General features: G+C 35.7%; 1 non-coding gene across 1 annotated transcript; it reads left to right on the top strand.

Moving 5' to 3' along the window:
• The first annotated feature begins 838 nt into the window (after positions 1-838).
• On the top strand, positions 839-931 carry TRNAY-GUA. Its single transcript has 2 exons — positions 839-875; positions 896-931. It is a non-coding gene; the product is annotated as a tRNA-Tyr (tRNA).
• The last annotated feature ends 17,069 nt before the right edge of the window (positions 932-18,000 follow it).

Raw genomic sequence — 18,000 nt, 5'->3', positions numbered from 1 at the left:
ATTAATGTTTTGAATACCGTACTAGTACTAATCGAATCTGCCTTTATGTACCGTACCAGACATAACCGATATGGGTGAGTAGAAGTTTTATACCAGGTCAAATACCGGCCGTACTGGTACGTTTCGATCAATACTGACATGTTTTTGGTATACCAGCCAAAATTATTTTTTTTTGTAATTAATGTAAAAATTTTGACTTTTTTCATAATTTTCATTTAAATTTTCACATATGAAGACTATTTTCTTAATTTTTTTAATCCCCTTTTCTCGAGGACTGAAAATCAAATCCCTACTTTCTTTTTCGTATGAAGATGAGTAATTATTTTTTCAAATAGTTGGATTGAGAACTTATAAATATTATTGAGTTTTATAAATATGTGTTTTAACTTTTTAAGACTTACATTAATGTTATTTTGAAATATAATTTATACATATATAATTAATTTATTATATATATACTCTCTTGAAACGGTACCCGAAACAGTACCAGTACCAAAATATTTCATTCCAGTGCTTTAACTGAAATGGCCACCGAAACGGCATTCAAAACTTTACTACATATTCTTTGACTTCAATATTAGATAATTAATACATTTACAAAGTAAAAATAGGGTATTATTTGCAAAGTTCAGGCAATTCAAGTTTTCCGAGCTTGATTTGAAAATTTCAAAACTCACTCAACTCGATTTTCAGAAAATCCAGTTGAGCTCTCTATATAAGCAATGAACCTTTAACTAGTATTTTGCACTTCAAAGAAAACGGAAGTAGAAAAATGTGTGCTAGAGATGCATACATATTCATCTATTCTTAATTATAACATGGAGTAGAAGAACGGCAACCGACCTTAGCTCAGTTGGTAGAGCGGAGGACTGTAGTGGGTATTGCCTGTCAGATAATCCTTAGGTCGCTGGTTCGAATCCGGCAGGTCGGATCTCTTTCAATCTACACTTTTGTTTGGGCTTGCAAAATTATCTCTTGTTTTGTAAAAGAAAAACCATGTATTTATTTGTGGGCTCCAACGAAACAACTTTAATTCAGTTTTGGGCCTTTGGCATGGCCTGGTTAATCTAATCAAATTAGTAAATAATACACTCAATACCTTGTAATTATCTGTATATATAGTGTAAAATACGAAACCTTTTACACAACCCAAAATTCATAACAACACACCATTTTGGCTCACAAAAAAAGTTTGCGAACCCCAAGAATACATTATACCGTAACGTTAGATATAGTTATTTATTTATTTTTTTTTTTAGAAATAAAACGGTATCTCAATTTTATTAATAGTCCTCATTTTTTATAGAAGAAAATCGTGGTTACAACTAGAAATCTGAGAGTTTACAGATATTCAAGAAAGAACAAAACTCATGTCTCAAAAATCATAGACATGAAACCACGTCAGATATAGTTATAATATATGTAAGGAATGGTTTATTTTTAGAAGACATCTCATCTTATTTTATCTTATCTAATCATTACAATTTTCTTAACTTTCAATACAAAATAAAATAAAAAATTCAACTTTTTCAAATTCTAAAACAAAAATAATATTAAAAAATATATTCTAATAATACTTTATTTAACTTTTTAAATTTAATATCAACTCATCTCATCTTATTTCATATCTGAAAACAAACGAGTCTTAAGTTTCGCGCATTCTTATTAAAAAAAAAGAGGTCCACCGTTAAAAAATAAATTTTTTTATGTGAGTTTCAAATTTATTCATTCTTTTTAAAAGGAGTATACGAAACTTGCTCATCCTAAAACTGTATAAATCATTTTTCTTATATTATATACATATATACCTAAGAACAAATAAACTTAAGAGCTGATTTGATAATTGATGATATCTCAAGCATTCACTTTTTTTTGTCTTTTTAAAAAGAATGGGAAGGGGCGTACAACGTAGCTTCCCCTTCTGAACGTGACCATAAGGATATTCATTTGCTGCAGCCAGGCCTCCACTTTGTAGCGGGATAAAGTCAGACAGTTTGGCTTTCTTCCATGGTTTGGGATTCGGATGCCGCGATAAGGCTTCCACGAACTCGTTCGATGAACATTTTAGCTTCAATGTCAACTTTGGGGTCTGCAACCATGCCATGTTTCATGTCATAATCGCTCTGATATACCCAGCTTGGTGCATTAATCCCTGCTTGATCATTCTCATAAATATAGCTTGGAAATACGTCCTTCGGTGCAGTACTCCCTGTTTCATCCACCATTGAATCCTCCCCTCCCCTCGCCCTCCTAGTTTTGAAGACGCTGAGAATTAGAGAGCAAAAACATGTAGATTTTTTCTGCTTGTAGTTGCTCATTTGAGTACTGTTTGAATGCCAATGCAGCTTTCAAGTTAAATGTTTTTTACTTGGGTTTTCCGAGGGAAGCAGCTTCTCTATTTATAGCCAGTCAGTCATCCAGGATTGGAAAATCTGCAGTCTCCAATGTGCATGGCTGAGACCAAATCAATGTTACTGTTTCGACTTTCGGATATGGCTGAGACCAAATTAATGTTACTGTTTCGACTTTCGAGGAACATCCAAAGAATTCATAACTACTAGAAAAAGGAAAAAAAAAAAAAAAAAATTGGAGGAGAGGTCGAATCTAAAAATAATTGGAGGAGATGTTTTTAGATTAATTAAATAGTACGGAATTGTTGGATCAGAGGCAAGCAACCGGAACGGTGGAAATTTAACAGACCATATTTAATATCAAAATTAATTTTATCTCATTTTATTTTATCTTAGTATTATAATTTTTTAAATTTTTATATAAAATATAATAAATAATTTAACTTTTATAAATTCTAAATAATAATAATATTATTTAATTTTTAACTTTAATTTAAAATCATTTCATCTCATTTTATTTATTATTTTATTTATTATTTCTTAACATACAAATGATGCAATATTACTTTTTGATTGACTTAAATGGTACGCACCATCCATCCGTACGTTGTGTATGTAGAGGTGACAACTAAAGGAAGGAAATATTTAGGTTTGATTTAGAATTTTAATCTATTTCAATTCATTTTATGTTATTATTATAATATTTTTAAATTTTAATATAAAATATAATAAATAATTTAATTTTTTTAAATTTTAAAATAATAATAATATTAAAAAATAATATTTTAATAATATTTTATCATCTCAACTTAATTCAATTCAATTTAATATCAAAACGCTCTTAAGAATCAAAATTCGAAACCCTTCCACACCTTGAGATATGGAAATGCTGTTGGAAAAATTCCATAGTGATTTATCTTTGACAAGACTTAGCATTCAATCATGGTAAGGCATATGTACTGCAGACACAGAATATTACCAATTCAAACTTCAAAGCTACCTGGAGAACAGGCTAAGGAGTCGTACGGTTTAGGATTGATACTGGTTTGGGGAAGGATCTTTGAACCCTTTTCTTTTTCATTTTTTTTTAATTTTTTTTTGGAATTTTGGGATTCTGTTTTTGGTGGCTTGAATTCAAAGGAAGAACTCTTCGCTCAAACACTGCATTGTTGATTGTCCAACTCGTTTTTATATTTTAAAGTAATAAAAAGTAGCAAATTGCAGCTTAGCATGACTTGGAGTTACTTCCCAAGTTCCTATATATCCAGTGGCCGTGGGACGTTCACTAGAAGCATTGAATCTTATAGACAGAATAATTTGCAAAATTTCAAAGCAATACCAAAATGACTGCCTGTAGTACTTTAAAGTTTATCTATGAATGGAGGAGGCTCATCCAAGATTATCTGTAAGAAGGAATCATAGACTCATAAAAGAAATGAGAAAGGGTTGCTAGAAATCAAGGCCCAGATGTGAAAGATGGAGAACAAAAACATATACAGTAATTGTGCAGAAGAAACCTAGACCTTTCTTAATGGGGTTGTGTAAGATTCTAAGTTCTATATGTTCGGCTCCTAACTAGTAATCGCTGTGGTGTGTGGTATGTGGGACGATGAGTATTAATTTAACATTCCTCAAGTAATCGTTGAGGAGTATATCCATGGTTGTTTTAAATTTTTCTATAAACTTTAGCTAGCAAAGCTTCCTTAGTTCTTATAACAATATACTTGATGGGAAAAATGATCTAGGGCCCTAGGCCATGGTAATTTATATCCCAAGGTTGCTGATGGAGATCCTGTTTTCCAGGGAAACAAACACCATAAGACAGTACTCAATACTCTGTACATGTAGTGGAAAATACTGATCAGTGATCACTCCAAGCGCTTTCTCCAGGTGTGGCTGAGGCAATATCGTCTATGCCATATCACAAATGCAGTTTTAAAGCCATTGTCGCGCGTATTGAAGATAGAATCTCTTTACAACTGTTTGTTCTTCCTCAGCTCTCTTGTTGCTGCAGTGCATGCAGTGACAAGGAATTATCTCTTTACAACTGTTTGTTCTTCCTCAGCTCTCTTGTTGCTGCAGTGCATGCAGTGACAAGGAATTAAACAACATGATTTGAGTTAAACATGTTTATTCGTTTTGACCGTATTTCTGGGATAGATTTTATGCCTTTCCCATCTATAAGAAAAAGAAAAAGGAAAAAAAAAAAGGAATGGAGAGGTTGAATCAAATATATATGCTTAAGTTTTTAGAAGACATTATATCGAAATTCTAGTTGGAAACTTCGAACCTAGTGATTTATCTTCTTGAAAACTTTAGATGCCTCGTTTGTTTTCACAACTCTCCTTAATTCATTTCATTTAATCATTACAAATTTTTCAAATTTCTATACAAAATAAAATAAATAATTCAATTTTTTCAAATTTTAAAATAAAATAATATTAAAAAAATACATTCTAATAATATTTTATTTAATTTTTAACTCATTTTATTTCATCTACGAAAATAAACGAGGAATCAATTCTGCCTCTACCAATTCAAAGATGCAGAGCAATACATTCAAAGATGCAGAAGAATAGAGCATTAGGGGAAGGATCTTTGACCCCATTTTTTTTTGGAAGTCTGTCTCCTTTTGGTGGCCTGAACTCAAATGAAGAATTTCAAATTCAAAACAGTGCATTCAACACGATTCTCATTCTTATATTTTGAAAATAATGAAAAGTAAGGAATAAAACTTTATTACTTGGAGGTGCAGCTTCCTAGTGGCTAGCTGCTATGATCGAGATATTTACCTAAAGCTTTGAATCTTATAGACAGAATACCTTTCTTGGAGTTGAAGTAGGAAGATTTCATTCCACCAGAGCATGCAAAGCTCTCTCATTCCTGATTCCAAAGCAATACTATCTTGACTGTTCGTAGTTTGAAGTTTCAGAAATGCTAAATGTCCAGAAGATATAGTCCGAAGATGTGTCCCGAAAATCCTTTTTTTTTTTTTTTTTTTTATTTGGTGATTAAGGAAGTATTTTTTAATAATATTGTAAATTTTTTTATTTTTTTATAAATATTTATAATGATTAAAAAAATATATAAAATAAAATAAATACAAAATAAAAAAATACTTTTACCTGTTCGGTGGACTTTAGGGCTACATCTCTCGGGAGATGTAGCACTACTCTTGAAGTTTATCTCAGAGTGAATGAGGTATTACGTTTGGTTATTAAATTCATCTCAACTTATCATTATAATTTTTTAAATTTTAATATAAAATATAATAAACAATTCAACTTTTTTAAATTCTAAAATAATAATAATATTAAAAATAATATTCTAACAATATTTTATCATCTCAACTCAGCTCAACTCAACTTAGTTTAATATCTAAACGCAGCCTGATCGTAATTGTTTTTGGAAGCTCCATGCAGAGTGCTATGCAGTTCCATTGGAATGACATTCACACAAATAAAAAGCTGAAGCAATATACCTCAGTCGACTCACCAGAATCTTCAGGAATGCGCTAGTGCTGCCAATTCTGTTATGACAGTCTATTCCTTGCTTTGTACAGCTATTGTAACGTACAGTCTTTGTAATAAACGTACAGTCAGTGTAACAAACTTTATTCCTTTATCCTTTATTTTTCCTTCTATTTTGTATTATTTCTATTGCTCTACTTGTAACCAAATGCCTATATAAAGGCACGACTGATATTAAATACAGTGTGAGGAGAAATCTTTTACAGAAGAATTGTGTCATCTTTTATGGTATCAGAGCTGTTGACTAGCAGTCTCTCGATACACTTTATGACTACATTATCTTCCACCTTTATCTCACCCTTATTTTCTCACATAGTCACAATCAAATTAAATCCTAATAATTACTTACTTTGGAAAGTTCAGATCTCTGCTTATCTCAGAGGACATGACCTTTTTTTCTTTAATAGATGGCACTCAGATCATCCCTCCCAAAACACTCCTAACGGAATCAAGTTCAATGCCAAAACCCAATCCTGCTTATCTCTCTTGGCAAAAGACTGATCAAATGATCCTTAGTATTTTGTTTTCCTCTCTTGTTGATTCTGTTATTGGTCATGTTATTATTGCAGGAACCTCAAGGGAGTTGTGACTTAAGCTTGAATCCATGTTTAGTTCCCACTTCCAAGCCAAAGAGTTCCAAATTAGATTTCAACTCACCAACCTTTCTAAAGGAGAGCAATCTGTTTCTGACTTTTTTAGCAAAGTTAGAATGCTAGTTGATACTATTGCTGCCACTGGGAACCCGCTGCCTGACAAAGAGTTTGTAACCTATCTTCTAAATGGCCTTGGTCCCTTGTATGAGTCATTTGTTACATCCATAACTACAAGAACTGAACCTATCACTTCCACTGAACTATACCATCTCCTTCTTGTTCATGAAAACCGAATGGCCCATGCCCCTCGCAACACTAGCTTTCTTACCTCTCTTGAACCATCAGTGAACCTAAGTACTAGCCAATCTCGTGACCAACGAGGCAGAGGTTCCTATAGGGGGAACAGATTTAGTCATGGCCGTAATAGAGGTTTCTACTGGGGACGATTTTCACCATCCCAGTCCTAGCCCTTTCAACCTAACAACTCACAATCAACCTCTTATCCTCGCCCCACATGTCAGATTTGCTCCAAAACAGGTCACATAGCCCTTCAATGTTACTCAAGGTTTGATCATGCATACCAGTACGAACCACCTCAGTCTTTCTCCACGGCCCCTTCCGCTAACTACACCTCTCCTTCCGCCATCACTGACTCATCATGGTACCTTGATTCCATCGCTACTCACCACATCATCCATGACCTTTCCCATCTAAACCTCTCCTCAGAACCTTACACAGGAAATGACCAAATCAAAGTCGGCAATGGAAGTGGACTTCTTATCGAAAACATTGGTGACTCTTCATTACTTTCTAATTTCTCTTCTTTTCATCTTTCAAAACTTCTTCATGTACCAACTATTACTAAGAATCTGGTGTCTATTTCTCAATTTTGTTCTGACAATGCTTGTTTTTTTTTTAATTTCATTCAAATCATTTTTCTATTAAGGACAAAATCACAGGGAAGCTCCTCATCAGCGGTCCTGCCCGTGAAGGTCTCTACCAGTTTCCTCCTCCCCGAGCGCCCTTCTTGGAGAACAAACCACCCTCAGTCAATGGCACCGACGCCTTGGACATCCCTCCCTTGATCTGGTTTCCTGAATCCTGAGATCCAACTGTTTGCCTTATTTCTCCACCGACTCCAAGTTTACTTATCCCGAATGCCCCTGGCTAAAGCACACCAGCTTCCATTTCCTTCAAGTTCAACTCGCACCACCAAGCCCTTAGAGTTAGTTTGGGTCGATGTATGGGGCCCGGCTCCACTTATGTCTAGAAATGGCTTCAGATATTACTTGTCAATTGTTGATCATTTCACCAGATTTTCTTGGATTTTTCCTCTTAAACTTAAATCAAATGTCTTGTCTACTTTTACTTTTTTTATTAGCTTTGTTGAACGCTTCTTTAATAGCAAAATAATATCACTGCAAACTGATGCCAGTGGAGAATTTCGCTCTCTCACCCCTCTTTGCCAAAATCTTGGCATCACTCACCGTTTTTCATGCCCGCACACTCACCAAGAAAATGGACTTATTGAACGAAAACATCGCCATATTGTAGAAACTGGACTTACTCTTTTAGCCCAGGCTTCTCTACCTCTTTCTTTTTGGGATGATGCTTTTCAAACAACCACTTATTTAATCAACTTACTTCCCATACCTGTTTTACATAATAAATCTCCACATTTCATGATCTATCACAAACCACCTGATTACACTTTTTTTAAAATTTTTGGATGTCAATGCTGGCCCAATTTACGCCCTTACAATCGACACAAGTTAAATTTTCGGTCCACTTCATGCCTCTTTCTTGGATATAGTCCCTCTCACAAAGGATACAAATGTCTTGATCTCAAAAATAATCGTCTCTTCATCTCTAGGGATGTTATCTTTGCAGAACAAAAATTTTCATACAAAAAAACAAACCCAACTCCACCCCAGTCCACTAACCAAACCGTTCCTCTTCCATGTCTTTAGCCTTCTATCTTAGGCCCACCTCCAATTCATCAACCCAGCCCATATCCAATTAACTCCATAAATCCCTCACTCGACACATCCTCATTATCCACACCCAGTCCATCTCATATACATCATACAAACTCAGCCCAGTCAAGTTATCCTAGCCCAAACTCTCCAAACTAGCCCACTACTTCTTCCCCACCGACACATTCCCTTTCTCCCCCAATATCCTATGCGTCCCCATCTGCTCCAAATCCACCATGTCTCATTCCTCCTCGATCGCCCATAATCACACGTTCTCAAACCAATTCCTCCCGTCCACGTATTCCCACAGATGGCATCATTCCTTACCCATCTCGAACCTGTCTTATTTCCACTAAAACCATTCCCGATGAGCCATCGTCGTTTACCCTTGCTTCAAAATTTCCCGAATGGCAAGACGCCATGGCCAATGAATACAATGCTCTGCTTCAAACCCAAACGTGGTCACTTGTTCTCACTATACATGCCTCTAATCTTGTTGGTTGCAGGTGGGTCTTTCGGACTAAGCTTCACTTCGATGGATCGATTGAGAGGAAAAAAGCTAGGCTTGTTGCAAAAGGCTTTCATCAGCAGCTTGGAGTTGACTACATTGAAACCTTCAGTCCTGTAGTAAAGCCCACCACCATTCGGTTAGTCCTCTCTATTGCCATTTCTCAATTATTGGTCCCTAAGGCAAATAGATGCTCAAAATGCCTTCCTTCATGGACGGCTCAATGAGACCGTTTTTATGGAACAACCCCCTGGATTTGTTGATCCCAAACATCCTGATTACGTGTGTAAATTTCACAATGCCATCTATAGTCTCAAACAGGCACCACGTGCCTGCTTCTCTGAGCTGAGTACTTGGCTCCTTAACTATGGCTTCATAGCCTCAAAAGGGGATCCGTCGTTGTTTATTCTTCATAGAGAAAATTTTTGCATCTTTACATTGGTTTATGTTGAGGACATGGTCATTACATCCCCTTCATTTGTTGCCATTGAAAAACTTCTTGCCAATCTGAGCCGTGCATTTCCTGTCAAAGATTTAAGGCGTTTGTCTTATTTTCTTGGTTTGGAATTGGATTATTTACCTGGTGGTATGTTGCTGTCCCAACGCAAGTACATATATGATATTCTAAAGAAGACCAATATGACTGAAGCCAACACCATTTCTTCTCCCATGTCTGCCTCCACTAAACTTTCCAAGTTTGACTTTCCCTCTTTTGATAATCCTACCCTGTTTAGGAGTGTTGTTGGGAGTCTTCAATACTTGTCTTTAACGAGACCAGACATTTCTTTCGCTATGAACAAAGTTTATCAATTTATGCATGACCCTAAACTTACTCATTGGACTGTTGTAAAAAGGATTCTGAGATACCTAAAATTTTCTATCAATCATGGTCTTTTTTTTTACAAAACAATCTGGTTTTACTCTTCATGCTTACTCGGATGCCGATTGGGCGGGCTGCCCCGATGATCAACGTTCCACTGGAGGTTTCTGCATCTTTATGGGTCATCACTTAATTTCCTGGAGCTCCCGTAAACAGCACACTGTTGCACGATCAAGTACAGAGGCTGAGTATCGATCTCTAGCTAATACTACGGCTGAGCTTATTTGGTTGCAGACTTTGATCAAAGAACTTGGTTTTTCTCTTTATCATCCACCTATCTTATGGTGTGATAACTTGAGAGAGACAAATCTTACTTCCAATCCTGTTTATCACTCACGCACTAAACACATAGACATAGACATTCACTTTGTTCGTGACAGGATAGCTGCCAAGACGCTTCAGGTTTCTTTTTGCAGTAGTAAAAATCAGCTTGCAGATGTCTTTACAAAACCCTTAGTTGCTGACAAGTTCTCCTATCTAAGGACGAGTCTCAATGTGTGTGACACCCCATTGGACTCGAGGGGGCGTATTAACATAAGCTCAACAATGCATCACAGTGGACAAAATAAAAAGCTGAAGCAATACACCTCAGTCGACTCACCAGAATCTTCAGGAATGCGCTAGTGCTGCCAATTCTGTTATGACAGTCTATTCCTTGCTTTGTACAGCTATTGTAACGTACAGTCTTTGTAATAAACGTACAGTCAGTGTAACAAACTTTATTCCTTTATCCTTTATTTTTCCTTTCTATTTTGTATTATTTCTATTGCTCTGCTTGTAACCAAATGCCTATATAAAGGCACGACTGATATTGAATACAGTGTGAGGAGAAATCTTTTACAGAAGAATTGTGTCATCTTTTACACACCTATGCAATGACATGTTTAATATAAGTATGAAATATTTCTAATTTTATTGAAGAGACTAGGGAAGTATATAGGGATTGTCGATTAAACTACAGAGCTAGGCACCCTTTACAAAAGGCATCGCGCAAAGTCATGTAATCTTTCTTTTAATCAAGGACCATTAATTCATGTGGTGGTTCATGTATTTAACCTAAACAACTTGCTTAATAGCTGGATAATTAGAATTGGGTTTTCCCATTTTAAATTATATTTATAAATAATGAAAAAAAAAACAAAGTAAACAAATATTCTTAATCTTTTAGAAAAATCTCTGACAGGTTAGTTTAATCAGTAACATCATGGCAAAGACGCATGGGATTCCTTTGTCATTATTGATGAAAAAGCTAAGAGAACAATTATATATTTATTAGTGGAGTACAAAAGCAAAAGACGGATTTGGAGGGTTTAAAACTATCAGTACTTGTTCGAGGCAGCATATGCCATATACAAACAAGAAAACCAGAAAAAGAAGTTACAGGGGATCCTAGGAAAAGTTGGTTTTTTTGCTAATTTAGATGGTTACCATTGCATACACCTAGACAAGTACAACAAAAGTGCATGCAATACTAAGTATGGCATCCCTCGTTATTTGTTTCACTTTGTCATGTAAAAAGAGATGCAAACCATGTTTCTATGTTGCTGGAGGAACCGTCCAAAGTGGAAGGAGATCATGAAAGACAAAATACCTACTGTAGTCTGTACCAGTACTTTTAAGTCTGGCGCCATCCCTCGTGGCTGGTTTCACTCTGTGATCATGTAAAAAGAGATGAACCATGTTTTCACGTCGGAGGAACCGTTCAAAGTGGAAGGAGATGAAAAGACAAAAGGAATAAATTATAATTCCCCAAATGTTTCTGAAATTCGTATATGGAGGTTTTCACTATATATATTTGTTTACTGAGGCAACTATATTTTATCTGCACTCATTGGAGTCGAGTTTCAAAACTGTCTTGTTTGGTTACACAAATCATCTCATCTCAACTCATTCTATTTAATTATTACAATTTTTTTAAACTTTCACACAAAATACAATAAACAATTCAATTTTTTTTAAAATCTTGAAATAAAAATAATATTAAAAAAATATATTCTAACAATATTTTATTGAACTCATATCAACTTTCATCTGGCCTGAAGTTGGGGCTAGCAATATCCCAAATTTCATACCATCGATTCTTAATCCAAAGAATTCATTCAACAGACTCAAATAGTTCAGGAAGAGCTAGCGTAGGCCAATTGAATGAGGCTCAATTAAAAGCATTTTGTATTTTCATTAATTAGACATTAATAAATATTCAGCTTTTCAAAATTTCAAATAATAATGACAGAACATACCATGATTCGTTGAGTACTTTCAAAGAAAATATCGAAAATAATCACAAATATAGCGTGATATCGATTCTTTTAATTAAAGGGTTGCATGGAAAGTTCTTAAAAATCATTTCGAATAATACCTAGCTAGGATATGTACGTGCATGCCAACTGCGCATGCATATTCTCTTGCATGATTTTTAGTACTCGAGAATTAATTCGATTCAGGAGATTTCAAAACAACCCGCGCCAATCGTTTTTTTTTGGGTTGGCCACCAATGGTTTCGATATGACATGAACAGCTAGCTTTCTCTTTTTCCGGCTGATATTAAGTCGATTTTAATTAGTCACACGGGAAGACATTGAATTATGGTTCTCATACTTTATTCTTTTTTGTTTCAGAAACAAATCATTCAGCTAGAAGCCACCACTACTCCATGTGTGCATTAAACAGTACGGAATACTGCGACTATAATTGTCAAGGGGAGAGAGAGAGAGAGAGAGATGCAAAGGAATAGACTCCGAAACGACAGGAGAAAGGATTTCAGGAAGTCAAGGTCCAGAAGTGAAAGGAGGAGAACAAAAACATGTATTATGTACAATGATTATGCGGAAGAAACCAAGACCCCTCTTAATGGGTTGTTAAAGATCCTAAGTGTTATGTACTTGGCTTCTAAGTACTGGTGTCTTTCTGTACCAGAAAAGCTGCTGCACCATAATTTCATTCAAATCAGCAGTTAACTCAGGTAGCTCAAATGATATATCTATCATAGATCTTAGCCAAGACAAACCAAAGTTAGAGAATGTAATTTAGATGATTAATCCTTTTCGGAGAACTCTAATACGAGGCTTTGGATGCTATTTGACCCCCATGCCAACGATGAATTTATCATCTCCCTAGAGTTTTAAATTTTTTAGATAAGTATGATATTTTAACTCAAAGAATGAAATCTCATGAGATTTTTCGGAATTAATTCCAAATCATGCCTGCTCTCTACTGGGTTTTCCCCTTTGAAGTGATCCTTAAGCCAGTGCATTGCGTTCGTGCTTGCTCTTATTTATTTTCTAGCCGATCCGCACTGGTTATGTTTCATATGATGCCATTTAAATGTACCAACTGTAGATAGCAAAGCTCCGATCCTCTGTTGTTATAACAATATACTTAACGAAAAGAATGATCTAGGTCATGATATATAGTTTATATATATCTCACGGTTGCTGATGGAAATAGTGTTTTCCAGGCAAACAAACACCATCAATATATAGCACCCACCAAGAATGAAGATCACAGCTTGGAGAGACTACAAGTCAGTCAATACTCTGTATACATAGTGGAAAATACAAAAGCTTGTACACAAACAAATTTAATTTATTACTTCACACTATTTTATTTCACAAACCAGAAGCAAAGCAACACTGAATTACAACATATTACACTTTATATAAAAACAAAAAAATGTAGACCTGATATGGTAATTGATGATATCTCACGCCTAATTAGTTTTTAGAGGGATAAACTGTGACAGTTTGGAGTTCACGCATGGTTTGGGATCATTCAGATGCCGTGATATGGTTATTACGGACTCTTTTGATGAAATCTTCAGCTCTAATGTCAATTTTGTGGTCTCCCACCATGCCGTGTCTCTCGTCATAATCGCTGGGATATACCTTAGGTTCATCCTTATAATTGCTTGGATAAACCCTTGTCGATCGTGCGGTACTCCTTGGTTCTTCCACCACTGAATCGTCCCCTCCCCGAGACCTCCTAGGTTTGAAGGCGCTGTTTCCCATTTGAGTACTAATGAATACAAACGCAGCTTTTTTTGGTGAGAAGAAACTTTGAATGTGTTCTCTTGGGTTTTCCGAGAAGGGAAGCTTCTGTATTTATAACGATCCAGTGGTGGAGAATCTGCAGTTTCGAAGTAATAGTGCCAGACCAATATGTATGGTTGGGATCAAATAGCCATGTTATTGTTAATTTGGTCGTAGAAGTTGGGAAAAGCATATCTCGCGGTGTCCGTTGCTTTCACGATTTTGAATGATCAGTGGGGGTAGTTCAATTTGCCACTGTTTTGGCCGGATCTTTCCAAGCACTTGCATACTTTCTTCTGCTTTGACTGGATTGATCTCTTGCATGATTTTTACTCGAGAATTCTATTCAGGAGATTTCAAAACAACCTACGCCAATCTTTATTGAAACATCATAAACACGCAAATCCTTTTGAGACTTCTTTTACATTCTCTTTCACAATTATGTTTCAAATAAAGGCAAAAGAATTTATAAAGTGATGATAAAAGCATCATCATTTTGTAAAAATAACTTTATTACTGTTCACTAGTTATTTTGTTATTATTTATAGATATTCTTGAGATATTTAAGTGTCGAAATTGTTAGAATTGTGACTTGATTTCCTGTTGAAAACTCCATTCTAGAGACTTGGCTTGACTGTGGCTAGAACCTAGCTCGTGCAAATTTCGGACAGATTGTTCGCTTGACATCCGCTCGATAGTTTGCTCGATCAAATCCCAGACAGATTGTTCGCTTGACACTCGCTCGAGCGAATGTTCTTCAATTAGGGTTCTTGTGCCGTTAAGTATAAATACATGCATTTTTCACAATATTACACAGTGTTGCAGCCAGAACAAAGAGAAAAGAGAGTGAACTCCTTTTGTAAGATTTTAAGAGTGATTTTGGCATATTGGGGCTTTTGAGATTGATGAGTGATTTGTGATTTCTCTCTTATACTCTATTTTTGTGACAATGAATTCCTTGAGACCGACTCCTCCAGTGGACTTAGGCTACTTCAAGCCGAATCACGTAAATCTTGATTTTTTGTATGATTGTCGATTTTTTTTTTTTACTTATGCTATTATACTTCAAATTAGTCGTTGATAACCAGTTAATCTCAACAAACTGTTATCAGAGCGTCAGACTTTGTAGAAGATTTTGAGGGATGGCTATAGCAAAGTTTGAAGTAGAGAAGTTCGATAGTCAAAGTAGTTTCAATCTATGGCGCATCAAGATGAAGGCTCTGTTACGACAACAAGGCTTGGCAAAGATCTTGGATGAGAAGGTGTCAGATGAATTTTCTACCCTAACAAATGAAGATGAAGAGAAAGTGATAGTGTTATTCTGTTGTCTTTCTCTAATGGAGTACTATTGCGAGAGGTCGCTAATGAAGAGATTGCCGATGGTCTTTGAGAGTCTTTACATGAAGAAGTCACTCACCAATTATTTGTATTTGAAGCAACGATTATACACTCTCAAGATGAGGGAAGGTACTTTTATTTTCGATCATCTAGATGAATTTAATAAAACTATTGTGGATATGATGAATATTGATATTAAGCTTGATGATGAAGATCAAGCCTTAATTGTGTTGTGTTCGTTGTCAGTTTCAATTGATAATTTAATGAACTCGATGTTATATGGTAGAAATACTATCTCATTGGCAGATGTAAAATTTTCTTTGAATTCTAAGGAATTGAGAACAAAATTGGGTGTACAAGTCATGGATAATCAAGCTGATGACTTGTTTGTGAAATATTCTTCTAGTGGTAGATTCGGAGAAAGAAGTTTGGAAAAGAGTAGGGGTAATTCCAGTGGCAATTCAAAATTTAACAAGAAAAATGTTAAATGTCACTACTATCATATGTTTGGTCATTACAAAAATGAGTTTCCTAGATTGAAGATTGAAGAACAAGGAGAAAGGTAAAAATTCCTCCAATGTAGTTAGCATCGAAGAATAGTCTAATAGCTCTAATATTGCCTAGCAATCAGCGGCTCTAACGACCGTTTTGGTAACAAGTGAGTCATGGATTATACTTGTACGTTCCATATGTGTCGTATGAGAGATTGGTTCACTGCCTATAAATTAGTCAACGGTGATTCCCTTTTGGTTGGAAATGATATGGTTTGTGAAATTGTTAAGATCAGTTCAGTCAAGATTAAGATGTATGATGGAATTGTTAGAATTTTCCTAATGTTCGGCATATTCCATCTTTAAAGAAAAATCTTATATCTATGAGCACTCTTGACTTCTTTGGTTATTAGTATTTAGTTGAAGGTAGAGTCATTCAAGTCTACAAGGGCTCTTTGGTGGTAATGACAGGGAAGAAGACAGACGGTCTGTATTTTCTTCAGGGCAGTATAGTAATTGTACAGCTGTAGTATCAATTACAGACAATCCAGATTCTAACATCACTCGAATGTGAGTGAAAAGGGTATAGTTATCTTGAGTAAGCGGGTTTACTGAAATGGGATCCATCTTTTTCTTATCCATCCAAAGGTGTCGTTCAGTATTTACTCATGTCTGTTGGATGACCATTTGAGAAAAAGTTTGGGTTTACTTACTTTTAATTTTTGTTTTGTGATGTGTTTGATAATCTTTAAACATTAAAAGGTTTGAGCAAATCTACAGTTTCGTCTAGTAGATAGAGGAAGCAGTTTGGCCACCTTCAGGATATGATCATGCAGACTTTGTGTTGTACTTACTTTGGTAGAAATATTGGCAATTAGCCTTCTGCTTGCATTTATTCAGAAGTCATTGTTCAAGTAAGCAGTCTGTATAGTGGTGCGTTGCTTTTGTGTGAAGAGGTTGAATCTCTTCTGTTAATGTAAAAATGAGTGTGTTAGCATATTCTTCTGAAAATCTTTGTTAAATTGTATTGCAACAAATGTTGAAGTGTGTTAAAGTGAAAAAGGGTCAAGTGAGCTCAACATAGCTCGAGCAGAACTCATACAGAGGGTTCACTCGACATGCGCTTGACATGGAACTCATACAGAGAGTTCGCTCGATAGGCGCTCAATGATACAGAACTCATATAGAGAGTTCAATCGACAAGCGCTCGACGTGGAGCTCGAGCAGTAACCCATCCAAAGAGTTGGTTCAAAACTCGCTCAACTTGGAGCTTGAGTTGTAACCCATCCAGAGAGTTCGCTCAACACTCGCTCGAGCGGTAACCCAGACAAAGAGTTCACTTAATTCTCGCTCGAACGACTTGCGAAGTAAATCTTGCGTTTGACACACGCTGGACATGTAGCTCGAACGAAGGTTCATAATTGTCACTCAGACTAGGGTTTGAGCGCTATATTCCTTTGTGAGTATAAAAGAAAACTTATTTTCTGTCCTAATGTGCGGAGAAACTGAGCTAAAGCAGAGCCTCTTGCAAGAGCACTTGAGAGATACTCCCTTCCACATTCAAAGTCGAATCTCTTGGAAAATATATCTCCATCATATCATACTCAAGATTAAACACAGAAGTTCACTGGTGTGGACGTGTTCATTGGCCAAAAGGTTTCCGGAGCTATTTTTGATGCAGAAATCAAGAGGTTCTTATGGGAAACTATAGAAAGGTCGGAGTTCTGGCACTGCATGTGTGTAGAGATTGAGTGGGTCACTTGTGGTGTTGTTAGCCAAGTTTAGCTACTACAAAAAGTTTTGTGAGTGTTTCTAAATTGGTTGTAACAAACTAAAGTTTCTCTAGTGGATTTGAGGTGGTGACTTACACCCGGAGTGATTTTAGATTTTGAAGACGCTCTTTAAATGAGTTTTCACTTTGTGAGCAAGTCATTGTGTTGATTATTTGTGTGATTTGTTTCATTGATTAATTGTTTGTTTAACAATATTTTTTAATAGACCATCAAAATTGATTTACACCTATTCACCCCCTCTAGGTGTTGTGTTGGGGTAGAACTATTGATTTTTTATCTTCGTTAGAACCAAACTTGTGATTTGGTCAAGTTGTCTATGGAGATGAAGACTTTTGGATGGAAATGGGTTTTCAAGAGATAGGCGTTGTGTGTTCCGTTTGGGAGTTGTGAAGGAGTTTTGTTTTTCGATCTTTGGTGGACGTTTTTTATGTCTTTGTTGTTGAATGGTGAAATTCAATTTGGTGAAGTTTATTTTTGTTCAAGCTTGACGGAATTTAAGCCAATGTGGAGAT

The sequence above is a fragment of the Juglans microcarpa x Juglans regia genome, chromosome 4D (assembly GCF_004785595.1).
Source record: "Juglans microcarpa x Juglans regia isolate MS1-56 chromosome 4D, Jm3101_v1.0, whole genome shotgun sequence".
NCBI lineage: Eukaryota > Viridiplantae > Streptophyta > Magnoliopsida > Fagales > Juglandaceae > Juglans > Juglans microcarpa x Juglans regia.
The sequence above is the reverse complement of the archived record's forward strand: the minus strand, read 5'-3'. Positions and strand labels throughout refer to the sequence as shown.